The sequence below is a fragment of the Lolium perenne genome, chromosome 2 (genome assembly GCF_019359855.2).
Source record: "Lolium perenne isolate Kyuss_39 chromosome 2, Kyuss_2.0, whole genome shotgun sequence".
NCBI classification, from domain to species: domain Eukaryota; kingdom Viridiplantae; phylum Streptophyta; class Magnoliopsida; order Poales; family Poaceae; genus Lolium; species Lolium perenne.
Genome location: NC_067245.2, coordinates 100926778 through 100953684, shown reverse-complemented (window position 1 = coordinate 100953684; position 26907 = coordinate 100926778). Strand labels below are relative to the sequence as shown.

Sequence of the window (26907 nt, the reverse complement as noted above, 5' to 3'; positions counted from 1 at the left end):
TTGTCTGCTCTATTTTGTACCATGTCCATCCTCTTTTTCATCCGCACCGCCGTTTCCCATCACCAATAGCCGAGCACGAGTGCCCGCAAAAAAATATCGTCCTAACTTCACCATGAATGTCGCCGCATGACCCAAAAAAGGAGGGATGCAACACGAGGACTTCCCAGGAGGTCACCCATCCTAGTACTACTCTCGTCCAAGCACGCTTAACCGGAGTTACGATGGGATCCGGTGCTTTAGTGCTGGTATGATCGCATCCAACATGTTATGCACTCATTTTCCCTTATGCTTGCTCCTCCCGCTCTTTGTCTGCTCTATTTTGTACCATGTCCATCCTCTTTTTCATCCGCACCACCGTTTCCCATCACCAATAGCCGAGCACGAGTGCCCGCATAAAAATATCGTCCTAACTTCACCATGAATGTCGCCGCGTGACGCAAAAAAGGAGGGATGCAACACGAGGACTTCCCAGGAGGTCACCCATCCTAGTACTACTCTCGCCCAAGCACGCTTAACCCGGAGTTCTGATGGGATCCGGTGCTTTAGTGTTGGTATGATCGCATCCGACATGTTATGCACTCATTTTCCCTTATGCTTGCTCCTCCCGCTCTTTGTCTGCTCTATTTTGTACCATGTCCATCCTCTTTTTCATCCGCACCACCGTTTCCCATCACCAATAGCCGAGCACGAGTGCCCGCAAAAAATATCGTCCTAACTTCACCATGAATGTCGCCGCGTTGAGCAAAAAAGGGGGGGTGCAACACGAGGACTTCCCGGAGGTCACCCATCCTAGTACTACTCTCGCCCAAGCACGCTTAACCGGAGTTACGATGGGATCAGGTGCTTTTGAGATGTTATGATCGCATCCGACATGTTATGCACTCATTTTCCCTTATGCTTGCTCCTCCCGCTATTTGTTCGCTCTATTTTGTACCATGTCCATCCTCTTTTTCATCCGCACCACCGTTTCCCATCACCAATAGCCGAGCACGAGTGCCCGCAAAAAAATATCGTCCTAACTTCACCATGAATGTCGCCGCGTGACGCAAAAAAGGAGGGATGCAACACGAGGACTTCCCAGGAGGTCACCCATCCTAGTACTACTCTCGGCCAAGCACGCTTAACTTCGGAGTTCTGATGGGATCCGGTGCTTTAGTGCTGGTATGATCGCATCCAACATGTTATGCACTCATTTTCCCTTATGCTTGCTCCTCCCGCTCTTTGTCTGCTCTATTTTGTACCATGTCCATACTCTTTTTCATCCGCACCACCGTTTCCCATCACCAATAGCCGAGCACGAGTGCCCGCAAAAAAATATCGTCCTAACTTCACCATGAATGTCGCCGCGTGACGCAAAAAAGGAGGGATGCAACACGAGGACTTCCAGGTCACCCATCCTAGTACTACTCTCGCCCAAGCACGCTTAACTCCGGAGTTATGATGGGATCCGGTGCTTTAGTGCTGGTATGATCGCATCCGACATGTTATGCACTCATTTTCCCTTATGCTTGCTCCTCCCGCTCTTTGTCTGCTCTATTTTGTACCATGTCCATACTCTTTTTCATCCGCACCACCGTTTCCCATCACCAATAGCCGAGCACGAGTGGCCGCAAAAAAATATCGTCCTAACTTCACCATGAATGTCGCCGTGTGACGCAAAAAAGGAGGGATGCAACACGAGGACTTCCCAGGAGGTCACCCATCCTAGTACTACTCTCGCCCAAGCACGCTTAACTTCGGAGTTCTGATGGGATCCGGTGCTTTAGTGCTGGTATGATCGCATCCGACATGTTATGCACTCATTTTCCCTTATGCTTGCTCCTCCCGCTCTTTGTCTGCTCTATTTTGTACCATGTCCATCCTCTTTTTCATCCGCACCACCGTTTCCCATCACCAATAGCCGAGCACGAGTGCCACAAAAAAATATCGTCCTAACTTCACCATGAATGTCGCCGCGTGACGCAAAAAAGGAGGGATGCAACACGAGGACTTCCCAGGAGGTCACCCATCCTAGTACTACTCTCGCCCAAGCACGCTTAACTTCGGAGTTCTGATGGGATCCGGTGCTTTAGTGCTGGTATGATTGCATCCGACATGTTATGCACTCATTTTCCCTTATGCTTGCTCCTCCCGCTCTTTGTCTGCTCTATTTTGTACCATGTCCATCCTATTTTTCATCCGCACCACCGCTTCCCATCACCAATAGCCGAGCGCGAGTGCCCGCAAAAAAAATATCGTCCTAACTTCACCATGAATGTCGCCGCGTGACGCAAAAAAGGAGGGATGCAACACGACGACTTCCCAGGAGGTCACCCATCCTAGTACTACTCTCGCCCAAGCATGCTTAACTTCGGAGTTCTGATGGGATCCGGTGCTTTAGTGATGGTATGATCGCATCCAACATGTTATGCACTCATTTTCCCTTATGCTTGCTCCTCCCGCTCTTTGTCTGCTCTATTTTGTACCATGTCCATCCTCTTTTTCATCCGCACCACCGTTTCCCATCACCAATAGCCGAGCACGAGTGCCCGCAAAAAATATCGTCCTAACTTCACCATGAATGTCGCCGCGTGACGCAAAAAGGAGGGATGCAACACGAGGACTTCCCAGGAGGTCACCCATCCTAGTACTACTCTCGCCCAAGCACACTTAACTTCGGAGTTACGATGGGATCCGGTGCTTTAGTTGTGGTATGATCGCATCCGACATGTTATGCACTCATTTTCCCTTATGCTTGCTCCTCCCGCTCTTTGTCTGCTCTATTTTGTACCATGTCCATCCTCTTTTTCATCCGCACCACCGTTTCCCATCACCAATAGCCGAGCACGAGTGCCCGCAAAAAAATATCGTCCTAACTTCACCATGAATGTCGCCGCGTGACGCAAAAAAAGGAGGGATGCAACACGAGGACTTCCCGGGAGGTCACCCATCCTAGTACTACTCTAGCCCAAGCACGCTTAACTTCGGAGTTCTGATGGGATCCGGTGCTTTAGTGCTGGTATGATCGCATCCGACATGTTATGCACTCATTTTCCCTTATGCTTGCTCCTCCCGCTCTTTGTCTGCTCTATTTTGTACCATGTCCATACTCTTTTTCATCCGCACCACCGTTTCCCATCACCAATAGCCGAGCACGAGTGGCCGCAAAAAAATATCGTCCTAACTTCACCATGAATGTCGCCGTGTGACGCAAAAAAGGAGGGATGCAACACGAGGACTTCCCAGGAGGTCACCCATCCTAGTACTACTCTCGCCCAAGCACGCTTAACCGGAGTTGATGGGATCCGGTGCTTTAGTGCTGGTATGATCGCATCCTACATGTTATGCACTCATTTTCCCTTATGCTTGCTCCTCCCGCTCTTTGTCTGCTCTATTTTGTACCATGTCCATCCTCTCTTTCATCTGCACCACCATTTCCCATCACCAATAGCCGAGCACGAGTGCCACAAAAAAATATCGTCCTAACTTCACCATGAATGTCGCCGCGTGATGCAAAAAAGGAGGGATGCAAACGAGGACTTCCCAGGAGGTAACCCATCCTAGTACTAGTCTCGCCCAAGCACGCTTAACTTCGGAGTTCTGATGGGATCCGGTGCTTTAGTGCTGGTATGATCGCATCCGACATGTTATGCACTCATTTTCCCTTATGCTTGCTCCTCCCGCTCTTTGTCTGCTCTATTTTGTACCATGTCCATCCTATTTTTCATCCGCACCACCGTTTCCCATCACCAATAGCCGAGCACGAGTCCCGCAAAAAAATATCGTCCTAACTTCACCATGAATGTCGCCGCGTGACGCAAAAAAGGAGGGATGCAACACGGGGACTTCCCAGGAGGTCACCCATCCTAGTACTACTCTCGCCCAAGCACGCTTAACTTCGGAGTTCTGATGGGATCCGGTGCTTTAGTGCTGGTATGATCGCATCCGACATGTTATGCACTCATTTTCCCTTATGCTTGCTCCTCCCGCTCTTTGTCTGCTCTATTTTGTACCATGTCCATCCTCTTTTTCATCCGCACCACCGTTTCCCATCACCAATAGCCGAGCACGAGTGCCCGCATAAAAATATCGTCCTAACTTCACCATGAATGTCGCCGCGTGACGCAAAAAAGGAGGGATGCACCACGTTGTTTTCCCTGGAGGTCACCCATCCTAGTACTACTCTCGCCCAAGCACGCTTAACTTCGGAGTTCTGATGGGATCCGGTGCTTTAGTGCTGGTATGATTGCATCCAACATATTATGCACTCAGTTTCCCTTATGCTTGCTCCTCCCGCTCTTTGTCTGCTCTATTTTGTACCATGTCCATCCTCTTTTTCATCCGCACCACCGTTTCCCATCACCAATAGCCGAGCACGAGTGCCCGCAAAAAAATATCGTCCTAACTTCACCATGAATGTCGCCGCGTGACGCAAAAAAATGAGGGATGCAACACGGGGACTTCCCAGGAGGTCACCCATCCTAGTACTACTCTCGCCCAAGCACGCTTAACTTCGGAGTTCTGATGGGATCCGGTGCTTTAGTGCTGGTATGATCGCATCCGACATGTTATGCACTCATTTTCCCTTATGCTTGCTCCTCCCGCTCTTTATCTGCTCTATTTTGTACCATGTCCATCCTCTTTTTCATCCGCACCACCGTTTCCCATCACCAATAGCCGAGCACGAGTGCCCGCAAAAAAATATCGTCCTAACTTCACCATGAATGTCGCCGCGTGACGCAAAAAAGGAGGGATTCAACACGAGGACTTCCCAGGAGGTCACCCATCCTAGTACTACTCTCGCCCAAGCACGCTTAACTTCGGAGTTCTGATGGGATCCGGTGCTTTAGTGCTGGTATGATCGCATCCGACATGTTATGCACTCATTTTCCCTTATGCTTGCTCCTCCCGCTCTTTGTCTGCTCTATTTTGTACCATGTCCATCCTCTTTTTCATCCGCACCACCATTTCCCATCACCAATAGCCGAGCACGAGTGCCCGCAAAAAAATATCGTCCTAACTTCACCATGAATGTCGCCGCGTGACGCAAAAAAGGAGGAATGCAACACGAGGACTTCCCGGAGGTCACCCATCCTAGTACTACTCTCGCCCAAGCACGCTTAACCGGAGTTCGATGGGATCCGGTGCTTTAGTGCTTTGGTATGATCGCATCCGACATGTTATGCACTCATTTTCCCTTATGCTTGCTCCTCCCGCTCTTTATCTGCTCTATTTTGTACCATGTCCATCCTCTTTTTCATCCGCACCACCGTTTCCCATCACCAATAGCCGAGCACGAGTGCCCGCAAAAATATCGTCCTAACTTCACCATGACTGTCGCCGCGTGACGCCAAACGGGAGGGATGCAACACGAGGACTTCCCGGGAGGTCACCCATCCTAGTCCTACTCTCGCCCACGCACGCTTAACCCGGAGTTACGATGGGATCCGGTGCTGTAGTGCTGGTATGATCGTATCCGACATGATATGCACTCATTTTCCCTTATGCTTGCTCCTCCCGCTCTTTGTCTGCTCTATTTTGTACCATGTCCATCCTCTTTTTCATCCGCACCACCGTTTCCCATCACCAATAGCCGAGCACGAGTGCCCGCAAAAAAATATCGTCCTAACTTCACCATGAATGTCGCCGCGTGACGCGAAAAAGGAGGGATGCAACACGAGGACTTCCCAGGAGGTCACCCATCCTAGTACTACTCTCGCCCAAGCACGCTTAACTTTGGAGTTCTGATGGGATCCGGTGCTTTAGTGCTGGTATGATCGCATCCGACATGTTATGCACTCATTTTCCCTTATGCTTGCTCCTCCCGCTCTTTGTCTGCTCTATTTTGTACCATGTCCATCCTCTTTTTCATCCGCACCACCGTTTCCCATCACCAATAGCCGAGCACGAGTGCCCGCAAAAAAATATCGTCCTAACTTCACCATGAATGTCGCCGCGTGACCCAAAAAGGAGGGATGCAACACGAGGACTTCCCAGGAGGTCACCCATCCTAGTACTACTCGCCCAAGCACGCTTAACCGGAGTTACGATGGGATCCGGTGCTTTAGTCTTTGGTATGATCGCATCCAACATGTTATGCACTCATTTTCCCTTATGCTTGCTCCTCCCGCTCTTTGTCTGCTCTATTTTGTACCATGTCCATCCTCTTTTTCATCCGCACCACCGTTTCCCATCACCAATAGCCGAGCACGAGTGCCCGCAAAAAAATATCGTCCTAACTTCACCATGAATGTCGCCGCGTGACGCGAAAAGGAGGATGCAACACGAGGACTTCCCGAGGAGGTCACCCATCCTAGTACTACTCTCGCCCAAGCACGCTTAACCGGAGTTCGATGGGATCCGGTGCTTTAGTCTTTGGTATGATCGCATCCGACATGTTATGCACTCATTTTCCCTTATGCTTGCTCCTCCCGCTCTTTGTCTGCTCTATTTTGTACCATGTCCATCCTCTTTTTCATCCGCACCACCGTTTCCCATCACCAATAGCCGAGCACGAGTGCCCGCAAAAAAATATCGTCCTAACTTCACCATGAATGTCGCCGCGTGACGCAAAAAAGGAGGGATGCAGCACGAGGACTTCCCAGGAGGTCACCCATCCTAGTACTACTCTCGCCCAAGCACGCTTAACTTCGGAGTTCTGATGGGATCCGGTGCTTTAGTGCTGGTATGATCGCATCCGACATGTTATGCACTCATTTTCCCTTATGCTTGCTCCTCCCGCTCTTTGTCTGCTCTATTTTGTACCATGTCCATCCTATTTTTCATCCGCACCACCGTTTCCCATCACCAATAGCCGAGCACGAGTGCCCGCAAAAAAATATCGTCCTAACTTCACCATGAATGTCGCCGCGTGACGCGAAAAAGGAGGGATGCAACACGGGGACTTCCCAGGAGGTCACCCATCCTAGTACTACTCTCGCCCAAGCACGCTTAACTTCTCTCGCCCAAGCACGCTTAACTTCGGAGTTCTGATGGGATCCGGTGCTTTAGTGCTGGTATGATCGCATCCGACATGTTATGCACTAATTTTCCCTTATGCTTGCTCCTCCCGCTCTTTGTCTGCTCTATTTTGTACCATGTCCATCCTCTTTTTCATCCGCACCACCGTTTCCCATCACCAATAGCCGAGCACGAGTGCCCGCAAAAAAATATCGTCCTAACTTCACCATGAAGATCGCCGCGTGAATCGAAAAAGGAGTGATGCACCACGCGGATTTCCCAGGAGGTCACCCATCCTAGTACTACTCTCGCCCAAGCACGCTTAACTTCGGAGTTCTGATGGGATCCGGTGCTTTAGTGCTGGTATGATCGCATCTGACATGTTATGCACTCATTTTCCCTTATGCTTGCTCCTCCCGCTCTTTGTCTGCTCTATTTTGTACCATGTCCATCCTCTTTTTCATCCGCACCACCGTTTCCCATCACCAATAGCCGAGCACGAGTGCCCGCAAAAAAATATCGTCCTAACTTCACCATGAATGTCGCCGCGTGACCCAAAAAAGGAGGTATGCAACACGAGGACTTCCCAGGAGGTCACCCATCCTAGTACTACTCTCGTCCAAGCACGCTTAACTTCGGAGTTCTGATGGGATCCGGTGCTTTAGTCTTTGGTATGATCGCATCCGACATGTTATGCACTCATTTTCCCTTATGCTTGCTCCTCCCGCTCTTTGTCTGCTCTATTTTGTACCATGTCCATCCTCTTTTTCATCCGCACCACCGTTTCCCATCACCAATAGCCGAGCAAGAGTGCCCGCAAAAAAATATCGTCCTAACTTCACCATGAATGTCGCCGCGTGACGCAAAAAAGGAGGGATGCAACACGAGGACTTCCCAGGAGGTCACCCATCCTAGTACTACTCTCGCCCAAGCACGCTTAACTTCGGAGTTCCGATGGGATCCGGTGCTTTAGTCTTTGGTATGATCGCATCCGACATGTTATGCACTCATTTTCCCTTATGCTTGCTCCTCCCGCTCTTTGTCTGCTCTATTTTGTACCATGTCCATCCTCTTTTTCATCCGCACCACCGTTTCCCATCACCAATAGCCGAGCAAGAGTGCCCGCAAAAAAATATCGTCCTAACTTCACCATGAATGTCGCCGCGTGACGCAAAAAAGGAGGATGCAACACGAGGACTTCCCGGAGGTCACCCATCCTAGTACTACTCTCGCCCAAGCACGCTTAACTTCGGAGTTACGATGGGATCCGGTGCTTTAGTGTTGGTATGATCGCATCCGACATGTTATGCACTCATTTTCCCTTATGCTTGCTCCTCCCGCTCTTTGTCTGCTCTATTTTGTACCATGTCCATCCTCTTTTTCATCCGCACCACCGTTTCCCATCACCAATAGCCGAGCACGAGTGCCGCAAAAAAATATCGTCCTAACTTCACCATGAATGTCGCCGCGTGACGCAAAAAAGGAGGGATGCAACACGAGGACTTCCCAGGAGGTCACCCATCCTAGTACTACTCTCGCCCACCCCAGGCTATAGCGGGCGTTCTGATGGGATCCGGTGCTTTAGTGCTGGTATGATCGCATCCGACATGTTATGCACTCATTTTCCCTTATGCTTGCTCCTCCCGCTCTTTGTCTGCTCTATTTTGTACCATGTCCATCCTATTTTTCATCCGCACCACCGTTTCCCATCACCAATAGCCGAGCACGAGTGCCCGCAAAAAAAATCGTCCTAACTTCACCATGAATGTCGCCGCGTGACGCGAAAAAGGAGGGATGCAACACGGGGACTTCCCAGGAGGTCACCCATCCTAGTACTACTCTCGTCCAAGCACGCTTAACCGGAGTTACGATGGGATCCGGTGCTTTAGTCTGGTATGATCGCATCCGACATGTTATGCACTCATTTTCCCTTATGCTTGCTCCTCCCGCTCTTTGTCTGCTCTATTTTGTACCATGTCCATCCTCTTTTTCATCCGCACCACCGTTTCCCATCACCAATAGCCGAGCACGAGTGCCGCAAAAAAATATCGTCCTAACTTCACCATGAATGTCGCCGCGTGACGCAAAAAAGGAGGGATGCAACACGAGGACTTCCCAGGAGGTCACCCATCCTAGTACTACTCTCGCCCAAGCACGCTTAACTTCGGAGTTCTGATGGGATCCGGTGCTTTAGTGCTGGTATGATCGCATCCGACATGTTATGCACTCATTTTCCCTTATGCTTGCTCCTCCCGCTCTTTGTCTGCTCTATTTTGTACCATGTCCATCCTCTTTTTCATCCGCACCACCGTTTCCCATCACCAATAGCCGAGCACGAGTGCCCGCAAAAAAATATCGTCCTAACTTCACCATGAATGTCGCCGCGTGACGCCAAAAATAGGGATGCAACACGAGGAGTTCCCCGGAGGTCACCCATCCTAGTACTACTCTCGCCCAAGCATGCTTAACCGGAGTTACGATGGGATCCGGTGCTTTAGTCTGGTATGATCGCATCCGACATGTTATGCACTCATTTTCCCTTATGCTTGCTCCTCCCGCTCTTTGTCTGCTCTATTTTGTACCATGTCCATCCTATTTTTCATCCGCACCACCGTTTCCCATCACCAATAGCCGAGCACGAGTGCCCGCAAAAAAATATCGTCCTAACTTCACCATGAATGTCGCCGCGTGACGCGAAAAAGGAGGGATGCAACACGGGGACTTCCCAGGAGGTCACCCATCCTAGTACTACTCTCGTCCAAGCACGCTTAACTTCGGAGTTCTGATGGGATCCGGTGCTTTAGTGCTGGTATGATCGCATCCGACATGTTATGCACTCATTTTCCCTTATGCTTGCTCCTCCCGCTCTTTGTCTGCTCTATTTTGTACCATGTCCATCCTCTTTTTCATCCGCACCACCGTTTCCCATCACCAATAGCCGAGCACGAGTGCCCGCAAAAAAATATCGTCCTAACTTCACCATGAATGTCGCCGCGTGACGCAAAAAAGGAGGGATGCAACACGAGGACTTCCCAGGAGGTCACCCATCCTAGTACTACTCTCGCCCAAGCACGCTTAACTTCGGAGTTCTGATGGGATCCGGTGCTTTAGTGCTGGTATGATCGCATCCGACATGTTATGCACTCATTTTCCCTTATGCTTGCTCCTCCCGCTCTTTGTCTGCTCTATTTTGTACCATGTCCATCCTCTTTTTCATCCGCACCACCGTTTCCCATCACCAATAGCCGAGCACGAGTGCCCGCAAAAAAATATCGTCCTAACTTCACCATGAATGTCGCCGCGTGACGCAAAAAGGAGGGATGCAACACGAGGACTTCCCAGGAGGTCACCCATCCTAGTACTACTCTCGCCCAAGCATGCTTAACCGGAGTTACGATGGGATCCGGTGCTTTAGTGCTTTGGTATGATCGCATCCGACATGTTATGCACTCATTTTCCCTTATGCTTGCTCCTCCCGCTCTTTGTCTGCTCTATTTTGTACCATGTCCATCCTATTTTTCATCCGCACCACCGTTTCCCATCACCAATAGCCGAGCACGAGTGCCCGCAAAAAAATATCGTCCTAACTTCACCATGAATGTCGCCGCGTGACGCGAAAAAGGAGGGATGCAACACGGGGAGTTCCCAGGAGGTCACCCATCCTAGTACTACTCTCGCCCAAGCACGCTTAACTTCGGAGTTCTGATGGGATCCGGTGCTTTAGTGCTTGTATGATCGCATCCGACATGTTATGCACTCATTTTCCCTTATGCTTGCTCCTCCCGCTCTTTGTCTGCTCTATTTTGTACCATGTCCATCCTCTTTTTCATCCGCACCACCGTTTCCCATCACCAATAGCCGAGCACGAGTGCCCGCATAAAAATATCGTCCTAACTTCACCATGAATGTCGCCGCGTGACGCAAAAACGGAGGGATGCAACACGAGGACTTCCCAGGAGGTCACCCATCCTAGTACTACTCTCGCCCAAGCACGCTTAACTTCGGAGTTCTGATGGGATCCGGTGCTTTAGTGCTGGTATGATTGCATCCAACATGTTATGCACTCATTTTCCCTTATGCTTGCTCCTCCCGCTCTTTGTCTGCTCTATTTTGTACCATGTCCATCCTCTTTTTCATCCGCACCACCATTTCCCATCACCAATAGCCGAGCACGAGTGCCCGCAAAAAAATATCGTCCTAACTTCACCATGAATGTCGCCGCGTGACGCAAAAATGGAGGGATGCAACACGAGGACTTCCCAGGAGGTCACCCATCCTAGTACTACTCTCGCCCAAGCACGCTTAACTTCGGAGTTCTGATGGGATCCGGTGCTTTAGTGCTGGTATGATCGCATCCGACATGTTATGCACTCATTTTCCCTTATGCTTGCTCCTCCCGCTCTTTGTCTGCTCTATTTTGTACCATGTCCATCCTATTTTTCATCCGCACCACCGTTTCCCATCACCAATAGCCGAGCACGAGTGCCCGCAAAAAAATATCGTCCTAACTTCACCATGAATGTCGCCGCGTGACGCAAAAAAGGAGGGATGCAACACGAGGACTTCCCAGGAGGTCACCCATCCTAGTACTACTCTCGCCCAAGCATGCTTAACCCGGAGTTACGATGGGATCCGGTGCTTTAGTGCTGGTATGATCGCATCCGACATGTTATGCACTCATTTTCCCTTATGCTTGCTCCTCCCGCTCTTTGTCTGCTCTATTTTGTACCATGTCCATCCTCTTTTTCATCCGCACCACCGTTTCCCATCACCAATAGCCGAGCACGAGTTCCCGCAAAAAAATATCGTCCTAACTTCACCATGAATGTCGCCGCGTGACGCAAAAAAAGGAGGGATGCAACACGAGGACTTCCTCGTAAAAATCCTAGTACTATTCTAGCCCAAGCACGCTTAACTTCGGAGTTCTGTTGGGATCCGGTGCTTTAGTGCTGGTATGATCGCATCCGACATGTTATGCACTCATTTTCCCTTATGCTTGCTCCTCCCGCTCTTTGTCTGCTCTATTTTGTACCATGTCCATCCTCTTTTTCATCCGCACCACCATTTCCCATCACCAATAGCCGAGCACGAGTGCCCGCAAAAAAATATCGTCCTAACTTCACCATGAATGTTGCCGCGTGACGCAAAAAAGGAGGTATGCAACACGAGGACTTCCCAGGAGGTCACCCATCCTAGTACTACTCTCGCCCAAGCACGCTTAACTTCGGAGTTCTAATGGGATCCGGTGCTTTAGTGCTGGTATGATCGCATCAGACATGTTATGCACTCATTTTCCCTTATGCTTGCTCCTCCCGCTCTTTGTCTGCTCTATTTTGTACCATGTCCATCCTCTTTTTCATCCGCACCACCGTTTCCCATCACCAATAGCCGAGCACGAGTGCCCGCAAAAAAATATCGTCCTAACTTCACCATGAATGTTGCTGCGTGACGCAAAAAAGGAGGTATGCAACACGAGAACTTCCTAGGAGGTCACCCATCCTAGTACTACTCTCGCCCAAGCACGCTTAACTTCGGAGTTCTGATGGGATCCGGTGCTTTAGTGCTGGTATGATCGCATCCGACATGTTATGCACTCATTTTCCCTTATGCTTGCTCCTCCCGCTCTTTGTCTGCTCTATTTTGTACCATGTCCATCCTCTTTTTCATCCGCACCACCGTTTCCCATCACCAATAGCCGAGCACGAGTGCCCGCAAAAAAATATCGTCCTAACTTCACCATGAATGTTGCCGCGTGACGCAAAAAAGGAGGTATGCAACACGAGGACTTCCCAGGAGGTCACCCATCCTAGTACTACTCTCGCCCAAGCACGCTTAACTTCGGAGTTCTAATGGGATCCGGTGCTTTAGTGCTGGTATGATCGCATCAGACATGTTATGCACTCATTTTCCCTTATGCTTGCTCCTCCCGCTCTTTGTCTGCTCTATTTTGTACCATGTCCTTCCTCTTTTTCATCCGCACCACCGTTTCCCATCACCAATAGCCGAGCACGAGTGCCCGCAAAAAAATATCATCATCGTCCTAACTTCACCATGAATGTCGCCGCGTGACGCAAAAAAGGAGGTATGCAACACGAGGACTTCCCAGGAGGCCACCCATCCTAGTACTACTCTCGCCCAAGCACGCTTAACCGGAGTTCTAATGGGATCCGGTGCTTTAGTCTGGTATGATCGCATCCGACATGTTATGCACTCATTTTCCCTTATGCTTGCTCCTCCCGCTCTTTGTCTGCTCTATTTTGTACCATGTCCATCCTCTTTTTCATCCGCACCACCGTTTCCCATCACCAATAGCCGAGCACGAGTGCCCGCAAAAAAATATCGTCCTAACTTCACCATGAATGTCGCCGCGTGACGCAAAAAAGGAGGGATGCAACACGAGGACTTCCCAGGAGGTCACCCATCCTAGTACTACTCTCGCCCAAGCACGCTTAACTTCAGAGTTCTGATGGGATCCGGTGCTTTAGTGCTGGTATGATCGCATCCGACATGTTATGCACTCATTTTCCCTTATGCTTGCTCCTCCCGCTCTTTGTCTGCTCTATTTTGTAGCATGTCATCCACTTTTTCATCCGCACCACCGTTTCCCATCACCAATAGCCGAGCACGAGTGCCCGCAAAAAAATATCGTCCTAACTACACCATGAATGTTGCTGCGTGACGCAAAAAAGGAGGTATGCAACACGAGGACTTCCTAGGAGGTCACCCATCCTAGTACTACTCTCGCCCAAGCACGCTTAACTTCGGAGTTCTGATGGGATCCGGTGCTTTAGTGCTGGTATGATCGCATCCGACATGTTATGCACTCATTTTCCCTTATGCTTGCTCCTCCCGCTCTTTGTCTGCTCTATTTTGTACCATGTCCATCCTCTTTTTCATCCGCACCACCGTTTCCCATCACCAATAGCCGAGCACGAGTGCCCGCAAAAAAATATCGTCCTAACTTCACCATGAATGTTGCCGCGTGACGCAAAAAAGGAGGTATGCAACACGAGGACTTCCCAGGAGGTCACCCATCCTAGTACTACTCTCGCCCAAGCACGCTTAACTTCGGAGTTCTAATGGGATCCGGTGCTTTAGTCTTTGGTATGATCGCATCCGACATGTTATGCACTCATTTTCCCTTATGCTTGCTCCTCCCGCTCTTTGTCTGCTCTATTTTGTACCATGTCCTTCCTCTTTTTCATCCGCACCACCGTTTCCCATCACCAATAGCCGAGCACGAGTGCCCGCAAAAAAATATCATCATCGTCCTAACTTCACCATGAATGTCGCCGCGTGACGCAAAAGGAGGTATGCAACACGAGGACTTCCCAGGAGGCCACCCATCCTAGTACTACTCTCGCCCAAGCACGCTTAACTTCGGAGTTCTAATGGGATCCGGTGCTTTAGTGCTGGTATGATCGCATCCGACATGTTATGCACTCATTTTCCCTTATGCTTGCTCCTCCCGCTCTTTGTCTGCTCTATTTTGTACCATGTCCATCCTCTTTTTCATCCGCACCACCATTTCCCATCATCAATAGCCGAGCACGAGTGCCCGCAAAAAAATATCGTCCTAACTTCACCATGAATGTCGCCGCGTGACGCAAAAAAGGAGGGATGCAACAAGAGTACTTCACAGGAGGTCACCCATCCTAGTACTACTCTCACCCAAGCACGCTTAACCGGAGTTCGATGGGATCCGGTGCTTTAGTGCTGGTATGATCGCATCCAACATGTTATGCACTCATTTTCCCTTATGCTTGCTCCTCCCGCTCTTTGTCTGCTCTATTTTGTACCATGTCCATCCTCTTTTTCATCCGCACCACCGTTTCCCATCACCAATAGCCGAGCACGAGTGCCCGCAAAAAAATATCGTCCTAACTTCACCATGAATGTCGCCGCGTGACGCAAAAAAGGAGGGATGCAACACGAGGACTTCCCAGGAGGTCACCCATCCTAGTACTACTCTCACCCAAGCACGCTTAACTTCGGAGTTCTGATGGGATCCGGTGCTTTAGTGCTGGTATGATCGCATCCGACATGTTATGCACTCATTTTCCCTTATGCTTGCTCCTCCCGCTCTTTGTCTGCTCTATTTTGTAGCATGTCATCCACTTTTTCATCCGCACCACCGTTTCCCATCACCAATAGCCGAGCACGAGTGCCCGCAAAAAAATATCGTCCTAACTACACCATGAATGTTGCTGCGTGACGCAAAAAAGGAGGGATGCAACACGAGGACTTCCCAGGAGGTCACCCATCCTAGTACTACTCTCGCCCAAGCACGCTTAACTTCGGAGTTCTAATGGGATCCGGTGCTTTAGTGCTGGTATGATCGCATCCGACATGTTATGCACTCATTTTCCCTTATGCTTGCTCCTCCCGCTCTTTGTCTGCTCTATTTTGTACCATGTCCATCCTCTTTTTCATCCGCACCACCGTTTCTCATCACCAATAGCCGAGCACGAGTGCCCGCAAAAAAATATCGTCCTAACTTCACCATGAATGTCGCCGCGTGACGCAAAAAAGGAGGGATGCAACACGAGGACTTCCCAGGAGGTCACCCATCCTAGTACTACTCTCGCCCAAGCACGCTTAACCGGAGTTCGATGGGATCCGGTGCTTTAGTGCTTTGGTATGATCGCATCCGGCATGTTATGCACTCATTTTCCCTTATGCTTGCTCCTCCCGCTCTTTGTCTGCTCTATTTTGTACCATGTCCATCCTCTTTTTCATCCGCACCACCGTTTCCCATCACCAATAGCCGAGCACGAGTGCCCGCAAAAAAATATCGTCCTAACTTCACCATGAATGTTGCCGCGTGACGCAAAAAAGGAGGTATGCAACACGAGGACTTCCCAGGAGGTCACCCATCCTAGTACTACTCTCGCCCAAGCACGCTTAACTTCGGAGTTCTAATGGGATCCGGTGCTTTAGTGCTGGTATGATCGCATCAGACATGTTATGCACTCATTTTCCCTTATGCTTGCTCCTCCCGCTCTTTGTCTGCTCTATTTTGTACCATGTCCTTCCTCTTTTTCATCCGCACCACCGTTTCCCATCACCAATAGCCGAGCACGAGTGCCCGCAAAAAAATATCATCATCGTCCTAACTTCACCATGAATGTCGCCGCGTGACGCAAAAAAGGAGGTATGCAACACGAGGACTTCCCAGGAGGCCACCCATCCTAGTACTACTCTCGCCCAAGCACGCTTAACTTCGGAGTTCTAATGGGATCCGGTGCTTTAGTGCTGGTATGATCGCATCCGACATGTTATGCACTCATTTTCCCTTATGCTTGCTCCTCCCGCTCTTTGTCTGCTCTATTTTGTACCATGTCCATCCTCTTTTTCATCCGCACCACCGTTTCCCATCACCAATAGCCGAGCACGAGTGCCCGCAAAAAAATATCGTCCTAACTTCACCATGAATGTCGCCGCGTGACGCAAAAAAGGAGGGATGCAACACGAGGACTTCCCAGGAGGTCACCCATCCTAGTACTACTCTCGCCCAAGCACGCTTAACTTCGGAGTTCTGATGGGATCCGGTGCTTTAGTGCTGGTATGATCGCATCCGACATGTTATGCACTCATTTTCCCTTATGCTTGCTCCTCCCGCTCTTTGTCTGCTCTATTTTGTAGCATGTCATCCACTTTTTCATCCGCACCACCGTTTCCCATCACCAATAGCCGAGCACGAGTGCCCGCAAAAAAATATCGTCCTAACTACACCATGAATGTTGCTGCGTGACGCAAAAAAGGAGGTATGCAACACGAGGACTTCCTAGGAGGTCACCCATCCTAGTACTACTCTCGCCCAAGCACGCTTAACTTCGGAGTTCTGATGGGATCCGGTGCTTTAGTGCTGGTATGATCGCATCCGACATGTTATGCACTCATTTTCCCTTATGCTTGCTCCTCCCGCTCTTTGTCTGCTCTATTTTGTACCATGTCCATCCTCTTTTTCATCCGCACCACCGTTTCCCATCACCAATAGCCGAGCACGAGTGCCCGCAAAAAAATATCGTCCTAACTTCACCATGAATGTCGCCGCGTGACGCAAAAAAGGAGGGATGCAACACGAGGACTTCCCAGGAGGTCACCCATCCTAGTACTACTCTCGCCCAAGCACGCTTAACTTCGGAGTTCTAATGGGATCCGGTGCTTTAGTGCCGGTATGATCGCATCAGACATGTTATGCACTCATTTTCCCTTATGCTTGCTCCTCCCGCTCTTTGTCTGCTCTATTTTGTACCATGTCCTTCCTCTTTTTCATCCGCACCACCGTTTCCCATCACCAATAGCCGAGCACGAGTGCCCGCAAAAAATTATCATCATCGTCCTAACTTCACCATGAATGTCGCCGCGTGACGCAAAAAAGGAGGTATGCAACACGAGGACTTCCCAGGAGGCCACCCATCCTAGTACTACTCTCGCCCAAGCACGCTTAACTTCGGAGTTCTAATGGGATCCGGTGCTTTAGTGCTGGTATGATCGCATCCGACATGTTATGCACTCATTTTCCCTTATGCTTGCTCCTCCCGCTCTTTGTCTGCTCTATTTTGTACCATGTCCATCCTCTTTTTCATCCGCACCACCGTTTCCCATCATCAATAGCCGAGCACGAGTGCCCGCAAAAAAATATCGTCCTAACTTCACCATGAATGTCGCCGCGTGACGCAAAAAAGGAGGGATGCAACACGAGGACTTCCCAGGAGGTCACCCATCCTAGTACTACTCTCGCCCAAGCACGCTTAACTTCGGAGTTCTGATGGGATCCGGTGCTTTAGTGCTGGTATGATCGCATCCAACATGTTATGCACTCATTTTCCCTTATGCTTGCTCCTCCCGCTCTTTGTCTGCTCTATTTTGTACCATGTCCATCCTCTTTTTCATCCGCACCACCGTTTCCCATCACCAATAGCCGAGCACGAGTGCCGCAAAAAAATATCGTCCTAACTTCACCATGAATGTCGCCGCGTGACGCAAAAAAGGAGGGATGCAACACGAGGACTTCCCAGGAGGTCACCCATCCTAGTACTACTCTCGCCCAAGCACGCTTAACTTCGGAGTTCTAATGGGATCCGGTGCTTTAGTGCTGGTATGATCGCATCCGACATGTTATGCACTCATTTTCCCTTATGCTTGCTCCTCCCGCTCTTTGTCTGCTCTATTTTGTACCATGTCCATCTTCTTTTTCATCCGCACCACCGTTTCCCATCACCAATAGCCGAGCACGAGTGCCCGCAAAAAAATATCGTCCTAACTTCACCATGAATGTCGCCGCGTGACGCCAAAGGAGGGATGCAACACGAGGACTTCCCGGAGGTCACCCATCCTAGTACTACTCTCGCCCAAGCACGCTTAACCGGAGTTCTGATGGGATCCGGTGCTTTAGTGCTGGTATGATCGCATCCGACATGTTATGCACTCATTTTCCCTTATGCTTGCTCCTCCCGCTCTTTGTCTGCTCTATTTTGTACCATGTCCATCCTCTTTTTCATCCGCACCACCGTTTCTCATCACCAATAGCCGAGCACGAGTGCCCGCAAAAAAATATCGTCCTAACTTCACCATGAATGTCGCCGCGTGACGCAAAAAAGGAGGGATGCAACACGAGGACTTCCAGGAGGTCACCCATCCTAGTACTACTCTCGCCCAAGCACGCTTAACCGGAGTTCGATGGGATCCGGTGCTTTAGTGCTTGGTATGATCGCATCCGACATGTTATGCACTCATTTTCCCTTATGCTTGCTCCTCCCGCTCTTTGTCTGCTCTATTTTGTACCATGTCCATCCTCTTTTTCATCCGCACCACCGTTTCCCATCACCAATAGCCGAGCACGAGTGCCAGCAAAAAAATATCGTCCTAACTTCACCATGAATGTCGCCGCGTGACGCAAAAAAGGAGGTATGCAACACGAGGACTTCCAGGAGGTCACCCATCCTAGTACTACTCTCGCCCAAGCACGCTTAACTTCGGAGTTCTAATGGGATCCGGTGCTTTAGTGCTGGTATGATCGCATCCGACATGTTATGCACTCATTTTCCCTTATGCTTGCTCCTCCCGCTCTTTGTCTGCTCTATTTTGTACCATGTCCTTCCTCTTTTTCATCCGCACCACCGTTTCCCATCACCAATAGCCGAGCACGAGTGCCCGCAAAAAAATATCGTCATCGTCCTAACTTCACCATGAATGTCGCCGCGTGACGCAAAAAAGGAGGTATGCAACACGAGGACTTCCCAGGAGGTCACCCATCCTAGTACTACTCTCGCCCAAGCACGCTTAACTTCGGAGTTCTAATGGGATCCGGTGCTTTAGTGCTGGTATGATCGCATCCGACATGTTATGCACTCATTTTCCCTTATGCTTGCTCCTCCCGCTCTTTGTCTGCTCTATTTTGTACCATGTCCATCCTCTTTTTCATCCGCACCACCGTTTCCCATCACCAATAGCCGAGCACGAGTGCCCGCAAAAAAATATCGTCCTAACTTCACCATGAATGTCGCCGCGTGACGCAAAAAAGGAGGGATGCAACACGAGGACTTCCCAGGAGGTCACCCATCCTACTACTACTCTCGCCCAAGCACGCTTAACTTCGGAGTTCTGATGGGATCCGGTGCTTTAGTGCTGGTATGATCGCATCCAACATGTTATGCACTCATTTTCCCTTATGCTTGCTCCTCCCGCTCTTTGTCTGCTCTATTTTTTTTTTGAAAGCTCTAACAGTAGGAAAGGCTCCTACTGTTTTTCTATATTAATATGTGGCCTGAAAGCCGAAGTAAAGTTACATTTTTACATTTTTACAAGCTCTGACAGAGACACAAGGAAGTAGGGAAGAAGAGTTCTAAAGAGTGTCTAAAAGTTTGGTAATAGAGGGATGCAAGTCCTTCTTTGTTCTGTGTTCCAGCAAAGCAAAGTCCTGCTTGAATCTTCTAGTCCAGGATTGAATATCTGGATCAATACCATTGAAGAGTTTATTGTTTCTTTCCTTCCATATGCTCCAGGATGCAACAATCACTATTTCCATGTATAGGGGTTTTTGCCAAGCATCACGACCTTTTTCAATGATCTCCAGTCTGTCTTCATTTGTTGTCCACACCATATGTAATTTGCTCCAACATGCTTTACTAAAATCACAGTGAAATATCATGTGTTCAATGGTTTCTTCCGGTGGTGAGGAGCACATCATACAATTGTATGTGGAATTGATGGTGTAGTTTCTTCTTCTGAGCATATTTCTGGTATTCAGCCTATCCACTAGCACTAGCCACCAAAAGAATTTCAGCTTTGGGGTGCACTTGGATTTCCATAACCAAGCAAAGGCTTTATGAGCAGTACATTCTCTGAAGCAGAATTTATAGTAAGCCTTCGGGGAGTATTCCACAGTACCCCATTCATAGGTCCAGGAATCATGAGTATCAGTGGAAAAATCAATGTGGCCAGCTAGACTCTGTAAAGTTCTGAGTTCATCAAGAGCTTGTGGTGTTAAGGGCAGGTGGAAATTCTGTGATAAATGTTGAGAAGCTAAAAAGTCCCTGACTGATATATCTTCTTTTTTGGTGAAGGAAAAGGCTCTGGGAAAAATTTCTGAGTTAATGTCTTGCAGCCACTTGTCCTTCCAAAAGAGTGTGCTTCTTCCATCATTAATATTACTCATAGAGATTCCTCTGTAAATGGGAGAAAGATTAAAGATACTGCGCCACCAATTTGATCCACATGGTTTCAAGTTATGTGGTACTTTCCCATTATAATAGGTATTCCATAGTAAGTGAACCCAAGGGATGTCTGCTTTGTTATAAAACTTGTGTAGATACTTGAGAAGTAGTCCTTCATTCTGTATTTTGAGATTTAGAACACCTAATCCTCCTTTGTCCTTTGGCTTGCAGACCATATCCCAGGCAGCTAGGGAATTGCTTTTCTCTCCATCCTCTGTTTTCTTGTTCCAAAGACAATGCCTTCTTATTTTTTCCACATGCTCTAAAATTTTGGGGTTAATATGAATGGAACACATGGTGAAGTTTGCTATTGAGGTAAGTAGAGAATTCACCACTGTAACCCTGCCACTATAATTCATCATTAAGAAGGTTGCTGAGACTCTTCTCTCAATCCTATCCACAAGAGGCATTAAGTCTTGGACTGTTGGTTTGGTTGTGCCAAGTGGCAAGCCCAAGTATGTAAAAGGCATTGTAGCCTGACTACATCCCAGAAGGCCAGCAAGGAAGTTTGCCTGTTGATTGGAGATGTTTATTGGTATGAGGGAAGATTTATGAAAATTGATGTGTAGGCCTGTTGAATCTGCATACTTCTGTAGAATTTCTTTCATGATCAGAACCTGAGTAGAGCATGCCTTCATAATAATAAGTGTGTCATCAGCATATTGAACCACAGGAAAATCAATTTGATAAGTGGTGGAGAAAGGGGCTTGAAGGATGTTATCTCTGAATGCTTTGTTAATGGCAGATTGCAAGAGATCTGCAGCAAGAACAAAGAGGAGAGGAGACAAAGGATCTCCCTGTCTGACACCACATTTACAGAAGAACTGTCTCCCAGGAACTCCATTAAGTAAAACAGCAGATTTACCAGTGCCAAAAATAGCTTGTATCCAAGAAATCCATTTCTCATCAAAACCCATTTGCTGCATTATCTTGAGCATAGCACTGTGATCAATGGTATCAAATGCCTTTGCAAAGTCAAGCTTAAGTAAGAGAATTTCCTGGTTGGATTTTTCACACTGATATAAGTATTCAAATGCCCAAGCTAAGCAGTCTTGAATAGTTCTCCCTTTTAGAAATCCATATTGATTTTTATGAATAATTCTAAGAACAATCTTCTGTAGTCTATTGGCCAATAATTTGGTTATGATTTTTAGTACACAATTCAACAGAGTAATTGGCCTATAATCATTAATTCCTTCAGGGGTTCCAATTTTTGGGATAAGTGTGATGTATCCCATATTAATACTCTCAAGGTTCAAATTCCCTTCATAAAAGCTGAAGCACAGGCTGTAAATGTTCTCCTTGATAATTGACCAGCAGCTCTTCAAGAAAATACCACTAAATCCATCAGGTCCTGGTGCCTTGTCTGCTGGCATGAATTTAATCACATCATCTATTTCTTGCTTAGTGAAAGGAGTGGTCAATTCTTCCAGGCCAGGAATAGGTGTAATTAATTCTGATAAATCAAATTTCATCTGTGGTGTGGAGCAAGTACCAAGTCTGTCTTTATATGTCTGGAAAATAATATCTTCTTTCTCCTTGTGTTCAGTAACAATGTTTCCATTAGGCAGTAAGAGTGAAGCAACATAATTTCTTCTATGTCTCTCAGTAGCAAAAGCTTGAAAGAACTTTGAGTTTTCATCTCCAAATTTAGTCCATCTAATAGTACATCTCTTTTTCCAGTAATCATGTTGATATGAAAGCAGCCTAGCCAAGTGTACTTTTAATATCCTGCGGAAGTTCACTTCTGGTGTGGATATAGTTCTTGTTTCTTCCATCTTATCAATTTCAGCTATTGCTTTATTGCAATTTTCTATGCAGATAGATAATTTGGATATAGATTTGCTCCAATGCTTGAGGTCATATCTGAGTCTTTTAAATTTAGCATTGAGCACAGCTGCACTATTCTGCTTGTAAACAGGTTTATTCCAACTATCAGAGACCACTTGTTGGAAACCAGGATGAGCCACCCAGAAGGATTCAAATCTAAAAATTTTGCTGCCAGGGATTTTTGTTTGAATGGTGATTGTACAGGGGGTGTGATCAGATGTTGGTTTACCCTGGGTAATGACAGTGGTAGCAGGATATACTGATGTCCAGTGTGGAGAAGTAAAAAACCAGTCCAATTGTTCAAGCAAAGGGTCATCTTGCATGTTGCTCCATGTATATTTTCTCCCTTTGATAGGAAGCTCAGTGAGGTTTTGTGTACGAATGATGTCATTAAATGTGAGCATATCATTAACATTTCCTCCAGGCTTGTTTCTGTTACTGGGTGACCTAATGAAATTAAAGTCCCCCACAATAAGCCAATCTTCATCAGCAGGGATATTGAGAGCATATAACCATTGGACAAATTTATCCCTTTGTTCCCCTTGGCAGGGCCCATAAATATTAATTAGAGTCCAAGACTTGGATGATTGCTTGGAGGTGAAGTATACAGATAAAGCAAAAGATTCACAGTGCATAACAATCCCAGAAAATACAGAACTTTTCCATATGATGATTAATCCTCCAGAAGCTCCAACAGAAGGGACATAAACAAATTCATCAAAGCAAGATGGACAACAGGATTTGATGAATTGCAAATCAAAATGCTCCTTTTTTGTTTCTTGCAGACATAAAACATCACAGCCACTAATTTTTATAGCATTCAAAAGAGCAAGTTGCTTAGTTTTGGCATTAAGCCCACGAATATTCCAACATAATACAATCCATTTTTTCAGGAAGTTCATAATTTATTACAGAGAATAATATGAAGCCACTGCCTATGCAGCATCCTTGGTCTTGCTTGCCTCCAGAGCAGTGATCTGAACTTCAGGCATGGGTGGAGCAAGGAGAAGTCCTTCAGCAAGTTCTTCAGGAGGCACACCACATAAATTTACCCCAATGGATTGGAGCACAGGAATTGGTGTAGCATCCAGGTTGGAATGATCAAACTGAGAAACTACATTCTGGGGTAGCTTTTTAGATTTCTGAATCTTCTGCTTGACAGCTGGGACTTTTCTCTGTTTTACTTTGGATTTACTAGCTCTTGCTTCAGATAGATTCTTGTGATTAAAACCATCATACTTATTACTCCTGGAGCTTCTTCTCACCTGGGAGGTGCACTCAGGCTCTGTTATCACAATACCTTTTCCTTTCATATCTGCTATTTGATTTAAAGAAGAATCAACAGTGCAATTATCAGAGCAGCTTGAGGCTTCAGCAGAGCATTCAAGGGTCCTAGAGAACACAGCCAGGGAATCCTGTGTAGACTGTTTTCTCCCAGACTGCAAAAGGAAATACTCCCCCAGTAATTCATACAGCATTACTGAATCCATCTGCACTTTGAAAGTTATATGCTGTGTATTGTCCAAAGAAATGTTGGGCACCAAAACAGAGGACATAGCAGCCTTTGCCAAAGTGATTCTGGCCCATATTTCTGCAGTTAAATCTGCCAGAGATCCTGAAACAAAACTGAAGACATTGGTTTGCTGCTCTTGAGGGATATCAACCATCATTATGTCCTGGGAGCTATGGCTTGAGGAAGGAGAGTCAACCATATCAGTCCAAGCTTGCAAAGGGCTGTCAGATACATTAGTGGCTGGTGGAGGAAGTCCAGCTTCAAATGGAACCCCTTGCTCAGCAAGCATGGCTTGGAAGTTAAATAAAGGCGGTGCTGCCTGGACTCCCTCTTGATCTTGAGGCACATCTGCATGTATATTCAGTTCCTGGCCAGCTACATTGTTGTTTATCTCTGGTTGTAAAGGGTGATGAAAGTGCTGATGACCATGGTTATTACCTCCTCCATGATACTGTGGTTGATTCTGCTGCAACCATATAGCAAGCTGGTGTTGGTAAATGTCTTCAGCAGAAGGATCAGGACCATATAATGGATGTGGGTTGTTGGAAGGAGGATCTTCAGGAGGAGGAGGTACTGCAGCCTCATGTGCATTCCAGTCAGTGCTCCTTAACATTATCACAGGGACAGTCCAGCTGCGTCTAGCACCCCCCAGTTGGTGTATCACAAGAGTCTTTGGGACAAACTTAGGATCAACTATGGCAGCCCTGACTAGAACAAATTTATTGTTTCCACGGGGGTTCTGCCAGATCGACAAGAGACCAAAATCCTCTACAGCACTGCTAATTATCTGTGTAGTTTGATAGTTCAGGGGAAAACCAAGATATAACAGCCAAGTTTCCCTCCCAAAGGCAGTGAGGCGCATATTTTTTGCTTCATCATGCTTGACAAAAGTAATAGTGGTAATCTCATAAAGTTCAAATGTGAGTCCAGATACAGTGTCAGCAGTAAGAGTGTCCCTGAATGTGTAGACCCCAATACCAAAAGGGTGATCATCAAAATATCTGACTATGTGACCAGATTCTACCAGCATGTCCCTTATATCTTCACGCATTTGCTCACGCAGTTGAATAGGAATGAAGCGATTGGTTTCAGCTACCAGGACTCTATCATTTTGCAATGGCGCAATAGCAGGGACAACCAAATCTGTTCGTACCTTGCGATCTGGCGGCCCTTGATCAATTGTCATCCCATCAGGTAGGAAGGCCAAGGGGTTAACAGGGAACGTCGCCATGGCTTCGTCGTGCAGCAGAGGTGGCGCAGATGCAGAGTCGCCAGACAGGGGTGGTGGAGCTGGGGCAGGGTCAGGGAGAGGAGACGAAACGGCAGCGTATGCTGTAGCAAGGGGAACCGAATCGGCACTTTCCTTTTTCTGTTTAGGGACCCATACCTTTTTGGAAGAAACCTTAATACGTGTCAAGGGATCTTGGACAGTTTTAATTCTCCAGATTTGTTTCTTTGGCCGACGAGAAAAACCCTGGAAACCCTGGATGGCCTGCTTTTGTTTCATATGCCGTTGAGGAGCGGGTTGTTGGGCCAAAGCAGAGCAAGTAGTGCACTTATGGCCCAGTCGCTGACACTGTAAACAAATGCCAGGGCACTTGGGCTTCAGGTGATCTTTTAGCCCACAACGTGAACACCGGCCAATAAATTCAAACGAGAGCTCTTTGGGCGGGATAAAAGGCAATTTCAGCATGTCCATAATTTCCTCCTCACTATAACCAGCCTGCCGTTGATCCTCCAAGATCTCAAGAGTTTGAATAGGCAAACGAGAGCACAAAGTCCGGGCACAATTAAAGCCAATAAAAGTCTTCTTAATATGTATATCAGTTTCCTTGGACACATCGATTTGATTGGGGAGGCTTCCAAAACTGATAAAGTTTGGCTTGAACTTCAAAGAAGAACTTGAATCTGGCAAACAAGATGATACAGGAGAATCTGGCCCATGAACAAAAGGTTTAAAACCAAACTTTGCAAGTTCTTTAGCAGATGAAGATGGATCCCGTGCTGAACTAGCAGCCAGAACATGAAATGAAGGTTTAAGGCGAGTTGGACTTCGTTGTGCCACCTCCAAAATATGAGAATCTGAAGACCAGGATGAACTTTCATTGTTGAAAAGAAAACCAGATGTGTCCCCTCTATAGAGAGAAAAATGACAGACAAAGTCTGGCCACACACGATCTTTCAAACCATATATGAAATGCCCAACCTTGTTAGAAAAAACAGAGAACCTGAAACGTCGATCACTTAATTTGAAGATCCTTAAGCTGGAGCAAATTCCTCCAATACAACATTGTAGAGCAAGACCCACTGAATCTTCAGTCAAAGGAAAGGACGCCGAAGAGAAGGACACCACCAAGAAGAACTCTTTCGCCAAAGGAGAGGGAGAGAAATGAACCGGACAACCAAAGCGACGACGCACCTGATCGGCCACTGCCCGGCCGGGAGAGAAATCCCAGTGAAGAAGCGCATCCATGGTCTAGAGGTGGAGATCGCCATGGCTAGGGTGAGGTGGGAGGAGAGAGGTGGAGAACGAGGTGGAGATCGCCATGGCTATATCGTTGTCTGCTCTATTTTGTACCATGTCATCCACTTTTTCATCCGCACCACCGTTTCCCATCACCAATAGCCGAGCACGAGTGCCCGCAAAAAAATATCGTCCTAACTTCACCATGAATGTCGCCGCGTGACGCAAAAAAGGAGGGATGCAACACGAGGACTTCCCAGGAGGTCACCCATCCTAGTACTACTCTCGCCCAAGCACGCTTAACTTCAGACTTCTGATGGGATCCGGTGCTTTAGTGCTGGTATGATCGCATCCGACATGTTATGCTTGCTCCTCCCGCTCTTTGTCTGCTCTATTTTGTACCATGTCCATCCTCTTTTTCATCCGCACCACCGTTGCCC

At 47.9% G+C, this 26907-nt stretch overlaps 55 non-coding genes and 10 pseudogenes across 55 annotated transcripts; all 65 read right to left on the bottom strand.

Moving 5' to 3' along the window:
- Positions 1-142: 142 nt before the first annotated feature.
- LOC139836842 (5S ribosomal RNA) lies at positions 143-259 on the bottom strand. The gene has a single exon (XR_011753558.1). It is a non-coding gene; the product is annotated as a 5S ribosomal RNA (ribosomal RNA).
- A 188-nt stretch (positions 260-447) lies between these two features.
- Positions 448-565, bottom strand: LOC139836716 (5S ribosomal RNA). The gene has a single exon (XR_011753428.1). It is a non-coding gene; the product is annotated as a 5S ribosomal RNA (ribosomal RNA).
- Positions 566-752: 187 nt separating this feature from the next.
- On the bottom strand, positions 753-868 carry LOC139837197 (5S ribosomal RNA; annotated as a pseudogene).
- Positions 869-1056: 188 nt separating this feature from the next.
- Positions 1057-1175, bottom strand: LOC139836236 (5S ribosomal RNA). Its single transcript, XR_011752934.1, has one exon. It is a non-coding gene; the product is annotated as a 5S ribosomal RNA (ribosomal RNA).
- Positions 1176-1363: 188 nt separating this feature from the next.
- LOC139836845 (5S ribosomal RNA) lies at positions 1364-1478 on the bottom strand. The gene has a single exon (XR_011753561.1). It is a non-coding gene; the product is annotated as a 5S ribosomal RNA (ribosomal RNA).
- A 188-nt stretch (positions 1479-1666) lies between these two features.
- LOC139836239 (5S ribosomal RNA) lies at positions 1667-1785 on the bottom strand. The gene has a single exon (XR_011752937.1). It is a non-coding gene; the product is annotated as a 5S ribosomal RNA (ribosomal RNA).
- A 187-nt stretch (positions 1786-1972) lies between these two features.
- On the bottom strand, positions 1973-2091 carry LOC139837294 (5S ribosomal RNA). Its single transcript, XR_011753785.1, has one exon. It is a non-coding gene; the product is annotated as a 5S ribosomal RNA (ribosomal RNA).
- A 189-nt stretch (positions 2092-2280) lies between these two features.
- Positions 2281-2399, bottom strand: LOC139836661 (5S ribosomal RNA). The gene has a single exon (XR_011753368.1). It is a non-coding gene; the product is annotated as a 5S ribosomal RNA (ribosomal RNA).
- A 186-nt stretch (positions 2400-2585) lies between these two features.
- On the bottom strand, positions 2586-2704 carry LOC139836802 (5S ribosomal RNA). The gene has a single exon (XR_011753517.1). It is a non-coding gene; the product is annotated as a 5S ribosomal RNA (ribosomal RNA).
- Positions 2705-2893: 189 nt separating this feature from the next.
- On the bottom strand, positions 2894-3012 carry LOC139836284 (5S ribosomal RNA). The gene has a single exon (XR_011752982.1). It is a non-coding gene; the product is annotated as a 5S ribosomal RNA (ribosomal RNA).
- A 188-nt stretch (positions 3013-3200) lies between these two features.
- On the bottom strand, positions 3201-3315 carry LOC139836864 (5S ribosomal RNA). The gene has a single exon (XR_011753583.1). It is a non-coding gene; the product is annotated as a 5S ribosomal RNA (ribosomal RNA).
- Positions 3316-3502: 187 nt separating this feature from the next.
- Positions 3503-3620, bottom strand: LOC139836542 (5S ribosomal RNA). The gene has a single exon (XR_011753247.1). It is a non-coding gene; the product is annotated as a 5S ribosomal RNA (ribosomal RNA).
- Positions 3621-3807: 187 nt separating this feature from the next.
- LOC139837312 (5S ribosomal RNA) lies at positions 3808-3926 on the bottom strand. The gene has a single exon (XR_011753803.1). It is a non-coding gene; the product is annotated as a 5S ribosomal RNA (ribosomal RNA).
- A 188-nt stretch (positions 3927-4114) lies between these two features.
- Positions 4115-4233, bottom strand: LOC139836531 (5S ribosomal RNA). Its single transcript, XR_011753236.1, has one exon. It is a non-coding gene; the product is annotated as a 5S ribosomal RNA (ribosomal RNA).
- Positions 4234-4422: 189 nt separating this feature from the next.
- LOC139837311 (5S ribosomal RNA) lies at positions 4423-4541 on the bottom strand. The gene has a single exon (XR_011753802.1). It is a non-coding gene; the product is annotated as a 5S ribosomal RNA (ribosomal RNA).
- Positions 4542-4729: 188 nt separating this feature from the next.
- LOC139836302 (5S ribosomal RNA) lies at positions 4730-4848 on the bottom strand. The gene has a single exon (XR_011753000.1). It is a non-coding gene; the product is annotated as a 5S ribosomal RNA (ribosomal RNA).
- Positions 4849-5036: 188 nt separating this feature from the next.
- Positions 5037-5153, bottom strand: LOC139836969 (5S ribosomal RNA; annotated as a pseudogene).
- Positions 5154-5339: 186 nt separating this feature from the next.
- LOC139837087 (5S ribosomal RNA) lies at positions 5340-5457 on the bottom strand (annotated as a pseudogene).
- Positions 5458-5645: 188 nt separating this feature from the next.
- On the bottom strand, positions 5646-5764 carry LOC139837387 (5S ribosomal RNA). Its single transcript, XR_011753880.1, has one exon. It is a non-coding gene; the product is annotated as a 5S ribosomal RNA (ribosomal RNA).
- A 187-nt stretch (positions 5765-5951) lies between these two features.
- LOC139837130 (5S ribosomal RNA) lies at positions 5952-6067 on the bottom strand (annotated as a pseudogene).
- A 186-nt stretch (positions 6068-6253) lies between these two features.
- Positions 6254-6371, bottom strand: LOC139837088 (5S ribosomal RNA; annotated as a pseudogene).
- A 188-nt stretch (positions 6372-6559) lies between these two features.
- On the bottom strand, positions 6560-6678 carry LOC139837384 (5S ribosomal RNA). Its single transcript, XR_011753877.1, has one exon. It is a non-coding gene; the product is annotated as a 5S ribosomal RNA (ribosomal RNA).
- Positions 6679-6866: 188 nt separating this feature from the next.
- On the bottom strand, positions 6867-7009 carry LOC139836640 (5S ribosomal RNA; annotated as a pseudogene).
- A 188-nt stretch (positions 7010-7197) lies between these two features.
- On the bottom strand, positions 7198-7316 carry LOC139836415 (5S ribosomal RNA). Its single transcript, XR_011753117.1, has one exon. It is a non-coding gene; the product is annotated as a 5S ribosomal RNA (ribosomal RNA).
- A 188-nt stretch (positions 7317-7504) lies between these two features.
- On the bottom strand, positions 7505-7624 carry LOC139836755 (5S ribosomal RNA). Its single transcript, XR_011753467.1, has one exon. It is a non-coding gene; the product is annotated as a 5S ribosomal RNA (ribosomal RNA).
- A 188-nt stretch (positions 7625-7812) lies between these two features.
- On the bottom strand, positions 7813-7932 carry LOC139836698 (5S ribosomal RNA). Its single transcript, XR_011753409.1, has one exon. It is a non-coding gene; the product is annotated as a 5S ribosomal RNA (ribosomal RNA).
- A 187-nt stretch (positions 7933-8119) lies between these two features.
- LOC139836831 (5S ribosomal RNA) lies at positions 8120-8237 on the bottom strand. The gene has a single exon (XR_011753547.1). It is a non-coding gene; the product is annotated as a 5S ribosomal RNA (ribosomal RNA).
- A 187-nt stretch (positions 8238-8424) lies between these two features.
- LOC139837185 (5S ribosomal RNA) lies at positions 8425-8543 on the bottom strand (annotated as a pseudogene).
- A 187-nt stretch (positions 8544-8730) lies between these two features.
- Positions 8731-8846, bottom strand: LOC139837044 (5S ribosomal RNA; annotated as a pseudogene).
- A 187-nt stretch (positions 8847-9033) lies between these two features.
- Positions 9034-9152, bottom strand: LOC139836235 (5S ribosomal RNA). The gene has a single exon (XR_011752933.1). It is a non-coding gene; the product is annotated as a 5S ribosomal RNA (ribosomal RNA).
- Positions 9153-9339: 187 nt separating this feature from the next.
- Positions 9340-9455, bottom strand: LOC139837089 (5S ribosomal RNA; annotated as a pseudogene).
- A 188-nt stretch (positions 9456-9643) lies between these two features.
- On the bottom strand, positions 9644-9762 carry LOC139837405 (5S ribosomal RNA). Its single transcript, XR_011753898.1, has one exon. It is a non-coding gene; the product is annotated as a 5S ribosomal RNA (ribosomal RNA).
- A 188-nt stretch (positions 9763-9950) lies between these two features.
- Positions 9951-10069, bottom strand: LOC139836230 (5S ribosomal RNA). Its single transcript, XR_011752928.1, has one exon. It is a non-coding gene; the product is annotated as a 5S ribosomal RNA (ribosomal RNA).
- Positions 10070-10256: 187 nt separating this feature from the next.
- On the bottom strand, positions 10257-10375 carry LOC139836950 (5S ribosomal RNA). The gene has a single exon (XR_011753673.1). It is a non-coding gene; the product is annotated as a 5S ribosomal RNA (ribosomal RNA).
- A 188-nt stretch (positions 10376-10563) lies between these two features.
- Positions 10564-10682, bottom strand: LOC139836395 (5S ribosomal RNA). The gene has a single exon (XR_011753094.1). It is a non-coding gene; the product is annotated as a 5S ribosomal RNA (ribosomal RNA).
- A 188-nt stretch (positions 10683-10870) lies between these two features.
- On the bottom strand, positions 10871-10989 carry LOC139837293 (5S ribosomal RNA). Its single transcript, XR_011753784.1, has one exon. It is a non-coding gene; the product is annotated as a 5S ribosomal RNA (ribosomal RNA).
- Positions 10990-11177: 188 nt separating this feature from the next.
- Positions 11178-11296, bottom strand: LOC139836222 (5S ribosomal RNA). The gene has a single exon (XR_011752920.1). It is a non-coding gene; the product is annotated as a 5S ribosomal RNA (ribosomal RNA).
- A 188-nt stretch (positions 11297-11484) lies between these two features.
- LOC139836861 (5S ribosomal RNA) lies at positions 11485-11602 on the bottom strand. The gene has a single exon (XR_011753579.1). It is a non-coding gene; the product is annotated as a 5S ribosomal RNA (ribosomal RNA).
- A 189-nt stretch (positions 11603-11791) lies between these two features.
- LOC139836986 (5S ribosomal RNA) lies at positions 11792-11905 on the bottom strand (annotated as a pseudogene).
- Positions 11906-12093: 188 nt separating this feature from the next.
- On the bottom strand, positions 12094-12212 carry LOC139836343 (5S ribosomal RNA). The gene has a single exon (XR_011753041.1). It is a non-coding gene; the product is annotated as a 5S ribosomal RNA (ribosomal RNA).
- A 188-nt stretch (positions 12213-12400) lies between these two features.
- On the bottom strand, positions 12401-12519 carry LOC139836234 (5S ribosomal RNA). Its single transcript, XR_011752932.1, has one exon. It is a non-coding gene; the product is annotated as a 5S ribosomal RNA (ribosomal RNA).
- A 188-nt stretch (positions 12520-12707) lies between these two features.
- LOC139836342 (5S ribosomal RNA) lies at positions 12708-12826 on the bottom strand. Its single transcript, XR_011753040.1, has one exon. It is a non-coding gene; the product is annotated as a 5S ribosomal RNA (ribosomal RNA).
- Positions 12827-13020: 194 nt separating this feature from the next.
- Positions 13021-13136, bottom strand: LOC139836939 (5S ribosomal RNA). Its single transcript, XR_011753661.1, has one exon. It is a non-coding gene; the product is annotated as a 5S ribosomal RNA (ribosomal RNA).
- A 188-nt stretch (positions 13137-13324) lies between these two features.
- LOC139837374 (5S ribosomal RNA) lies at positions 13325-13443 on the bottom strand. The gene has a single exon (XR_011753866.1). It is a non-coding gene; the product is annotated as a 5S ribosomal RNA (ribosomal RNA).
- A 187-nt stretch (positions 13444-13630) lies between these two features.
- On the bottom strand, positions 13631-13749 carry LOC139836268 (5S ribosomal RNA). The gene has a single exon (XR_011752966.1). It is a non-coding gene; the product is annotated as a 5S ribosomal RNA (ribosomal RNA).
- A 188-nt stretch (positions 13750-13937) lies between these two features.
- LOC139836733 (5S ribosomal RNA) lies at positions 13938-14057 on the bottom strand. Its single transcript, XR_011753445.1, has one exon. It is a non-coding gene; the product is annotated as a 5S ribosomal RNA (ribosomal RNA).
- Positions 14058-14249: 192 nt separating this feature from the next.
- Positions 14250-14368, bottom strand: LOC139836347 (5S ribosomal RNA). Its single transcript, XR_011753045.1, has one exon. It is a non-coding gene; the product is annotated as a 5S ribosomal RNA (ribosomal RNA).
- Positions 14369-14556: 188 nt separating this feature from the next.
- Positions 14557-14672, bottom strand: LOC139836881 (5S ribosomal RNA). Its single transcript, XR_011753602.1, has one exon. It is a non-coding gene; the product is annotated as a 5S ribosomal RNA (ribosomal RNA).
- A 188-nt stretch (positions 14673-14860) lies between these two features.
- LOC139837410 (5S ribosomal RNA) lies at positions 14861-14979 on the bottom strand. The gene has a single exon (XR_011753903.1). It is a non-coding gene; the product is annotated as a 5S ribosomal RNA (ribosomal RNA).
- A 187-nt stretch (positions 14980-15166) lies between these two features.
- LOC139837323 (5S ribosomal RNA) lies at positions 15167-15285 on the bottom strand. Its single transcript, XR_011753815.1, has one exon. It is a non-coding gene; the product is annotated as a 5S ribosomal RNA (ribosomal RNA).
- Positions 15286-15473: 188 nt separating this feature from the next.
- Positions 15474-15591, bottom strand: LOC139836858 (5S ribosomal RNA). Its single transcript, XR_011753575.1, has one exon. It is a non-coding gene; the product is annotated as a 5S ribosomal RNA (ribosomal RNA).
- Positions 15592-15779: 188 nt separating this feature from the next.
- Positions 15780-15898, bottom strand: LOC139836341 (5S ribosomal RNA). Its single transcript, XR_011753039.1, has one exon. It is a non-coding gene; the product is annotated as a 5S ribosomal RNA (ribosomal RNA).
- Positions 15899-16092: 194 nt separating this feature from the next.
- On the bottom strand, positions 16093-16211 carry LOC139836346 (5S ribosomal RNA). Its single transcript, XR_011753044.1, has one exon. It is a non-coding gene; the product is annotated as a 5S ribosomal RNA (ribosomal RNA).
- A 188-nt stretch (positions 16212-16399) lies between these two features.
- Positions 16400-16518, bottom strand: LOC139836215 (5S ribosomal RNA). Its single transcript, XR_011752913.1, has one exon. It is a non-coding gene; the product is annotated as a 5S ribosomal RNA (ribosomal RNA).
- Positions 16519-16705: 187 nt separating this feature from the next.
- LOC139836267 (5S ribosomal RNA) lies at positions 16706-16824 on the bottom strand. Its single transcript, XR_011752965.1, has one exon. It is a non-coding gene; the product is annotated as a 5S ribosomal RNA (ribosomal RNA).
- Positions 16825-17012: 188 nt separating this feature from the next.
- Positions 17013-17131, bottom strand: LOC139837431 (5S ribosomal RNA). The gene has a single exon (XR_011753924.1). It is a non-coding gene; the product is annotated as a 5S ribosomal RNA (ribosomal RNA).
- A 194-nt stretch (positions 17132-17325) lies between these two features.
- On the bottom strand, positions 17326-17444 carry LOC139836345 (5S ribosomal RNA). The gene has a single exon (XR_011753043.1). It is a non-coding gene; the product is annotated as a 5S ribosomal RNA (ribosomal RNA).
- A 188-nt stretch (positions 17445-17632) lies between these two features.
- On the bottom strand, positions 17633-17751 carry LOC139837440 (5S ribosomal RNA). The gene has a single exon (XR_011753933.1). It is a non-coding gene; the product is annotated as a 5S ribosomal RNA (ribosomal RNA).
- A 187-nt stretch (positions 17752-17938) lies between these two features.
- On the bottom strand, positions 17939-18057 carry LOC139837322 (5S ribosomal RNA). Its single transcript, XR_011753814.1, has one exon. It is a non-coding gene; the product is annotated as a 5S ribosomal RNA (ribosomal RNA).
- Positions 18058-18243: 186 nt separating this feature from the next.
- Positions 18244-18359, bottom strand: LOC139836756 (5S ribosomal RNA). Its single transcript, XR_011753468.1, has one exon. It is a non-coding gene; the product is annotated as a 5S ribosomal RNA (ribosomal RNA).
- Positions 18360-18547: 188 nt separating this feature from the next.
- LOC139836938 (5S ribosomal RNA) lies at positions 18548-18663 on the bottom strand. Its single transcript, XR_011753660.1, has one exon. It is a non-coding gene; the product is annotated as a 5S ribosomal RNA (ribosomal RNA).
- A 188-nt stretch (positions 18664-18851) lies between these two features.
- Positions 18852-18969, bottom strand: LOC139836459 (5S ribosomal RNA). Its single transcript, XR_011753163.1, has one exon. It is a non-coding gene; the product is annotated as a 5S ribosomal RNA (ribosomal RNA).
- Positions 18970-19163: 194 nt separating this feature from the next.
- On the bottom strand, positions 19164-19282 carry LOC139837430 (5S ribosomal RNA). The gene has a single exon (XR_011753923.1). It is a non-coding gene; the product is annotated as a 5S ribosomal RNA (ribosomal RNA).
- A 188-nt stretch (positions 19283-19470) lies between these two features.
- Positions 19471-19589, bottom strand: LOC139837404 (5S ribosomal RNA). The gene has a single exon (XR_011753897.1). It is a non-coding gene; the product is annotated as a 5S ribosomal RNA (ribosomal RNA).
- A 7113-nt stretch (positions 19590-26702) lies between these two features.
- Positions 26703-26821, bottom strand: LOC127325331 (5S ribosomal RNA). Its single transcript, XR_007867020.1, has one exon. It is a non-coding gene; the product is annotated as a 5S ribosomal RNA (ribosomal RNA).
- Between the last annotated feature and the right edge of the window lie 86 nt (positions 26822-26907).